This window comes from Sapajus apella, unplaced genomic scaffold, assembly GCF_009761245.1.
Source record: "Sapajus apella isolate SASKATOON/1434 unplaced genomic scaffold, GSC_monkey_1.0 scaffold200, whole genome shotgun sequence".
Classification (NCBI taxonomy): domain Eukaryota; kingdom Metazoa; phylum Chordata; class Mammalia; order Primates; family Cebidae; genus Sapajus; species Sapajus apella.
In genome coordinates this window covers 336,651-344,104 of record NW_022437140.1, presented here as the reverse complement: position 1 = coordinate 344,104, position 7,454 = coordinate 336,651, and the positions used below count along the sequence as shown (strand labels likewise).

Here is a 7,454-nt window from a genome sequence, read left to right as displayed (position 1 = left end):
CCTCCTTGTACATTTTTATTAGCACTTTTGATAATTAGGTACATTGTATGGTGAGTAGTAATATTTTGAAAAGAATCTTTTTAAAGACATTTTGAGCAACAGGTCTCAACAGTGGGCTTAAAATATTCACTTAACCGCCGGGCGCGGTGGTTCACGCCTGTAATCCCAGCACTTTGGGAGGTTGAGGTGGGTGGATCACGAGGTCAAGAGATTGAGACCATCCTGGTCAACATGGTGAAACCCTGTCTCTACTAAAAATACAAATCATTAGCTGGGCATGGTGGCACATGCCTGTAATCCCAGCTACTCAGGAGGCTGAGGCAGGAGAACTGCCTGAACCCAGGAGGCGGAGGTTGCGGTGAGCCAAGATCGCGCCATTGCACTCCAGCCTGGGTAACAAGAGTGAAACTCCATGTCAAAAAAAAAAAAAAAAAAAAATTCACTTAACCATGCTATAAACAGATGTGCTATCACCTAGGCTTTGTTGTTCCATTTATAGAGCACAGGCAGAGTGGGCAGTTTCTGACACTTCAAAACTATTAATAAGTCAAAGGTTACTGATTACAGGCTAACAAATACAGTAATAATGAAAACATTTGAAATATTGCAAGACTTAACAAAATGTGACACAGAGACATGAAATGAACATGTTGTTAGAAAAATGGGGCCAATAGATTTATTTAGTGCAGGGTTGCCACAAACCTTTACTTTGTAAAAAATGCATTATCTGTGAAGTACAATAAAGTGAAGGTGTACCTTTATTTTTGTATTTCCCAATTTCTTTTTGTTATTTATTTCTAATTTTACATGGTTGGAAAACCTACTTTGTATGATGATTATCATTTTGTTTATTGCCATCAGATGGTCTATACTGGAGAATATTCTGTGTGCACTTGAGGAGAGTGTCTGACCTAGTTGGTTTATAGTGTTGTATAAGTCTTGTATTTCCTTGTCCTGTCTTATATTTCCTTGTCCCTGTTATTACTGTTGAGACAGAAGCTCACTCTGTTGCCCAGGCTGGAGTGCAGTGGCATGAATTTGGCTCACTGCAACCTCTGCCTTCTGGGTTCAAGTGATTCTCCTGCCTCAGCCTCCCAAATAGCTGGGACTACAGGCATGTACCACCATACCCGGCTAATTTTTGTATTTTTAGTAGAGATGGGGTTTCACCATGTTGGCCAGGCTAGTCTCGAACTCCTGACCTCAGGTGATCTGCCCACCTTGGCCTCCCAAAGTGTTGGTATTACAGGCATGAGCCACTGTGCCCAGCCTAACTCTCCCTATTGTTGAAAGTGGTGTATTGACTCTTCTTCATCTTTGAAAGATTATTTTTGGTTATAGAATTCTGAGTTGGGAGGCTAGTGGATCACTTGAGCCCAGGAGTTTGAGACCAGTCTGGGTGACATGGCGAAACGCCATCTCTAACAAAGATTAGCTGGGCATGGTAGTGTGTACGAGTAGTCCCAGCTACTTGGGAGGCTGAGGTAGGAGGATCACTTGAGCCTGGGAAGTGGGGGTTGTAGTGAGCCATGATCGTGCCCACTGCACTCTAGTCTAGGTGACATAGTGAGACCCTGTCTCAAAAGAAAAAAAAAAAAAAAAAAAAGAATTATGAGTTGACAGTTTTTTTTTCAGTTATTTTATATAGTTTTGAGACAGAGTCTCGCTCTGTTGCCTCAGGCTGGAGTGCAGTGGCACAATTACGACTCACTGCAGCCTCAGCTTACTTTGGCTCAAGTGACCCTCTCACCTCAGCCTCCTGAGTAGGACAGTGTTTTCTTTTATCATTTTGAAGATATCACTTCATTATTTCCTCCCTGCAGAGTTTGTGATGGGAAGCCTCTTTTAATTTTTATCTTTGTTTATGTAACATGTCTTTTTTCTTCTGGCTTCCTTCAATGTTGTCTATATCTTTGTCAGTTTGAATATGGTGTGCCTACTTGTGAATTTTTTAATAAGGGTAATGGAATAAATTTTTCTTGATATTCTTTTTGGATCTGTGATTTAGGGTCATCTATTAACTAGAAAATTCTCAGCCACTTTATTTTTAGATTTTTTTTTGCCCCATTTTCTTTCTTCACCTGGAGTTTCAATTATACATAGACTATTTTGCTGTAGCTTATAGCTGTTAGATGCTTTGTTTTTTTTTTTTGAGACGGAGTTTCACTCATGTTACCCAGGTTGGAGTGTAATGGCGCGATCTCGGCTCACTGCAACCTCCACCTCCTGGGTTCAGGCAATTCTCCTGCCTCAGCCTCCTGAGTAGCTGGGATTACAGACACACACCACCATGCCCATCTAATTTTTTGTATTTTTAGTAGAGACGGGGTTTCACCATGTTGACCAGGATGGTCTCGATCTCTTGACCTTGTGATCCACCCGCCTCGGCCTCCCAAAGTGCTGGGATTACAGGCTTGAGCCACCGCGCCCGGCTAGATGCTTTGTTCTGTGTTGAGTCTGAGTCCATTTAAGTAATTATTAACATATTTTTCATTTTTAGCATTTCCATTTTATTTTTTATAGTTTTCATCTTTTTGTTAAAAGTTTTCATTTGTTCATGCATGTAATTCACCTTTTTCACAGAGCTGTTAACATATTATAGTTGTTTTAAATTTTTTGTCTAATTATCCAAAATCTGAGTCATATCTGAGTCTGGTTCTATTGATTGCTTTGTCTCTTGACACTTTTTTTTTCTTCTTCTTTCAATGTATATTTCATAAAAATATATATTACTCAGAAGTGAACATTTTGAGTAGAACAGTAGAGATTGAGGTAAATAGTATTTATGTGTGGAAATGGATATACCTTTTCCTTTGCTAGGCATTTAATGTTTGTGTGCATGTGTGTTTTGTGGGGCAGGGGGTTGAGTCTAGTAAGCCGTTAATATGTTTAGATTTTGTTTTTTTCTGAAGTTACCCCCAGTGCTTTACAGGCTTCATATTCCTTTGGTTTTTCTGTGTCTATTCCCCTCAACTTTAGGTCTTTCCTTTGGACCCACACTTCAGGGAGTGATCTCATTAGGTGCTTTTGCCTGTTTCTCAGCAGTAGATTGCTATTACTTTTTTTTTATTTTTTATTTTAATTTTAATTTTTATAAGGCTAGACAAGTGGAGCAGTGGGAGTGCAGAAGGAACATCTGTAACTAGTGTTGATCAGTTAGTTGTAAACATCACTATACTTGGACCACCCTGCTATTATTTTTTATTTGAAACTTGCTAGTCTATTTTTGGGGTGGTGGAGGGAGAGGACTTATCTGTGGTTCTGGTTCAGCCTTCATTGAGTTCAGGGGTCAGGGACTTCACATTGATTTTTTTTTTTTTCTCTTCTCCATTGGTAGGGGATCTCTAATGGCTTAAGCCCACCGTATTTTCCTGTCCCATTCCCAGAGTTAGAGAATTATTTTTCTGTTTTCATTCCCTAGCTGCAGTGGGGCTCTACCTGTGGCCTGAGGATAACAGGTTTTACTGCTCTTCATTCTAGCGTTTGAAGGTTTTTCTTCAATAAGGGAGGTGAGGATTGTTGGAGGTTTTCATGGCTTTCTTCCACTGGCTGCTGTTTTCCTTCTGTAGGTCTGTACAATGAGGGAGGCTTTCTCAGGTCTCCCACCCTCCCCTCAGTATTTCTTATGAGCATGTGGTAAAATTTGGGAGAAATGCCGGTGAGTAGGTGCAAATTCTCCTTGTGTTGGTGACTTCCACATGTTCTATACTCTCAGTAGGTCAGGTGTAGCCTGTAGCAGTTTGTTAAAAGTTTTAGTTCATTTTTTTTTTCTTACTGGCTTATATGAGGCCTGATGTCTGCTTCACCTAAGCAAGTGCTCATGTCATGTCTCTTCTTGAAGAACCCTGTCTTTTCTTACATTTTGGGCCAGTTGATTATCTTGCATTCTTAGCTATCTGATAGATTCAGGAAAAATTGTGAGTTTATCAGCTTTTGTTCCTGCTGTTGTAAGGATTAGAACAATAATTTTTTTCAGTTTCCTGTATTTTTTTTATTTTTTATTTTACTTTAAGTTCTGGAGTACATGTGCTGATCTTGCAGGATTGTTACATAAGGACACACCCAGTTTGCTGCCTCCATCCCCCAGTCACCTACATTAGGTATTTCTCCTGCCTCCATCCCCCAGTCACCTACATTAGGTATTTCTCCTAGTGTCATCCCTCCCTAATCTCCCCATCCCCTGCTATCCCTCCCTTAGCCTTCCACCCCCCCAACAGACTCCAGTGTGTGATATTCCCTTTCCTGCATCCATGTGTTCTCATCGTTCAACACCCACTTATGAGTGAGAACATGCAGTGTTTGGTTTTCTGTTCTTGTGTCAGCTTGCTGAGAATGATGGTTTCTGGATTCATCCATGTCCCTGCAAAGGACATGAACTCATCCTTTTTTATGGCTGCATAGTGTTCCATGGTGTATATGTGCCTCATTTTCTTTGTTTTTCTTTTTTGAGATGGAGTTTCTCTCTTGTTGCCCAGGCTGGAGTGCAATGGTGTGATCTCGGCTCACTGCAGCCTCTGCCTCCCGGGTTTGAGCGATTCTCCTGCCTCAGCCTCCTGAGTAGCTGGGATTATAGGCATGTGCCACCATGCCTGGCTAATTTTGTATTTTTAGTAGAGACAGGGTTTCTCCATGTTGGTCAGGCTGGTCTTGAACTCCTGACCTCAGACGATTGCCTGCGTTGGCCTCCCAAAGTACTGGGATTACAGGCGTGAGCCACTGTGCCCAGCCCACATTTTCTTTATCCAGTCTATCATTGATGGGCATTTTGGTTGGTTCCAAGTCTTTGCTATTGTAAACATGCTGCAATGAACATACATGTGCATGTGTCTTTATAACAGAACAATTTATAATCCTTTGGGTATATACCCAGTAATGGGATTGTTGGGTCAAATGGTATTTCTATTTCCAGATCCTTGAGGAATCACCACACTGTCTTTCACAATGGTTGAACTAATGGTTCAACACTCCCACCAACAGTGTAAAAGTGTTTCTATTTCTCCACATCCTCTCCAGTATCTGTTGTCTCCAGATTTTTTAATGATCGCCATTCTAATTGGCATGAGATGGTATCTCAATGTGGTTTTGATTTGCATTTTTCTAATGACCAGTGATGAAGAGCGTTTTTTCATATGTTTGTTGGCTGCATAAATGTCTTGAAATTAGGCAGTATAATTATTGCAACTTTATTTTAAAAATTGTTTTTGATTAATCTGGGTCCTTTGCATTCCTATATAAATTTTATTTTATTATTTATTTATTATTATTGTTTTTCGAGGCAGGGTCTCACTCTGTTGCCTGGGCTGGAGTATAGTGGTGTGAGCGCAGCATACTGTAGCCTCAACCTCCTAGGCTCAAGTGATCCTCGAGCCTTAGCCTCCTGAGTAGCTGAGACTACAGATGTGTATCACCATACCTAGCTTATTTTTTTTTCTTTTTTTTTGAGACAGGGTCTCCCTCTGTTACCCAGGCTGGAATGCAGCGGCTCATTACAACCTCTGCCTCCTGGGCTCAAGCGATCCTCCAGTCTCAGCCTCCCAAGTAGCTGGGACCACAGGTGTGCACCACCATGCCCAGCTAGTTTTTTTTATTATTTGTAGAGACAAGATCTCACTATGTTTCCCAGGCTGGTCTTGAACTCCTGGGCTCAAGTGATCCTCCCACCTCTGCCTCCTGAGTAGCTGGGACTATAGGTGTGCATCACCACACCCAGCTATTTTTTTTAAAATTTATTTTATTTTATTTTATTTTTTTGACAGGGTCTTGCTCTGTCACCCAAGCTGGAATGCATTGGTGTGATCTTGGCTCACTGCAGCCTCAACCACCTGGACTCAAGCAGTTGTAGGCATGATCCACTGCACCCAGCCCTGCTTTTCAGTTATTCTCCAGTTATTCTTTTCAGTTATTCAGTGGTTTTGTATTTTTAGTAGAGACGGGGTTTTGCCATGTTGGCCAGGCTAGTCCTGAACTCCTGACCTTGTGATCTGCTCACCTTGGCCTCACAAAGTTCTAGGATTACAGGTGTGAGCCACCGCACCTAGCCAATTGTTTTTAAATTTTTCGAGATGGAGCCTCGCTCTGTCGTCCAGGCTGGAGTGCAGTGGCACAGTCTTGGCTTACTGCAACCTCCACCTCCTGAGTTCAAGTGATTCTCCTGCCTTAGCGTCCTGGGATTGTAGGTGCCCACCACCATGGCTGGCTAATTTTTGTATTTTTAGTAGAGATGAGGTTTCACCATGTTGGCCAGGCTGGTCTCAAACTCCTGACCTCAGGTGATCCACCCAGCTCGGCCTCCCAAAGTGCTGGGATTACAGGTGTGAGCCACCACCTTGGCCAAGGTTTATGCATTTTATTGACCTTTTTGTAGAACTAATTTTTTGTTTAATTTTTTCTCTGTTGTATGCCCATCTTTTACTTTATTGATTTATTTCTGGTCTTTATATTTTTTTGTTTCTACTTAATTGGGTTAATTTTACTTTTTATATTCTAGCTTCTTAAGGTGAGAAACTTGGATTACTGATTTTAAACTTTTGCTTTTCTCATACAAGCATGTAAAACTATAAATTTCCCTGTAAATGTGGCTTTAGTTGCATCCTAGAAATTCTGATATGTTACATTTTTGTTTTCATTAAGGTTATTTCAAATTCAGTTGGGTGCATTTTTTATGTTTGGATTCAATTTTAGGGATCCCTCGTACTTACTGATTTCATATTATTAAAAAATGTTTAAAATTTACATGATTCCATAAGTCAAATTTGTACAAAAAGCTATAGTCAAAGAAGTGTCATTTTCCTCCCTTGTCCTTTTCACTGTGTTCTCAACCACCTGTAGGTAATCGTTTGCATTAGTTTCTGGTTTATCTTTCTTTTTTTTTCTTATTTATTTTTTTTAGAGACGGGGTCTCACTGTATTGCCCAGGCTGGAGTGCAGTGACTGTTCACAGGTGTGATCCCACAACTGATCAGCACGGGAGTTTGACCTGCTCCGTTTTCGACCTGGGCCGGTTCTCCCCTCCTTAGGCAACCTGGTGGCTCCCTGCTCCTGGGAGGTCACCATATTGATGCCGAACTTAGTGTGGACACCTGACTGGCATAGCACACTACAGCCCAGAACTCCTGGGCTCAAGCGATCCTCCCACCTCAGCCTCCCGAGTAACTGGGACTACAGGCATGTGCCACCGCGCCTGGCTCTGGTTTATCTTTCTTCTTTTTTTTTTTTTTTGGTGAGACCAGAGTCTTTCTCTGTCAGTCAGGCTGGAGTGCAGTGGCGTGATCTTGCCTTGCCTCCTGGGTTCAAGGGATTATTCTGCCTCAGTCTCCAGAGTAGCTGGGACTACAAGTGCACACCACCATGCCTGGCTAACTTTTTTCTTTTCAAGACAAAATCTTGTTCTGTCGCCAGGCTGGAGTGCAGTGATCTCAGCTCACTGCAACCTCCGCCTGCTGGGTTCAAACGAT

The 7,454-nt window shown here is 41.7% G+C and overlaps 1 protein-coding gene across 5 annotated transcripts in view; it reads left to right on the top strand.

The window, feature by feature from the left end:
- The window catches only part of UIMC1 (ubiquitin interaction motif containing 1), a 169,025-nt gene that overhangs the window by 76,419 nt on the left and 85,152 nt on the right, over positions 1-7,454 (top strand). The gene's annotated exons all lie outside the window — the stretch shown is intronic.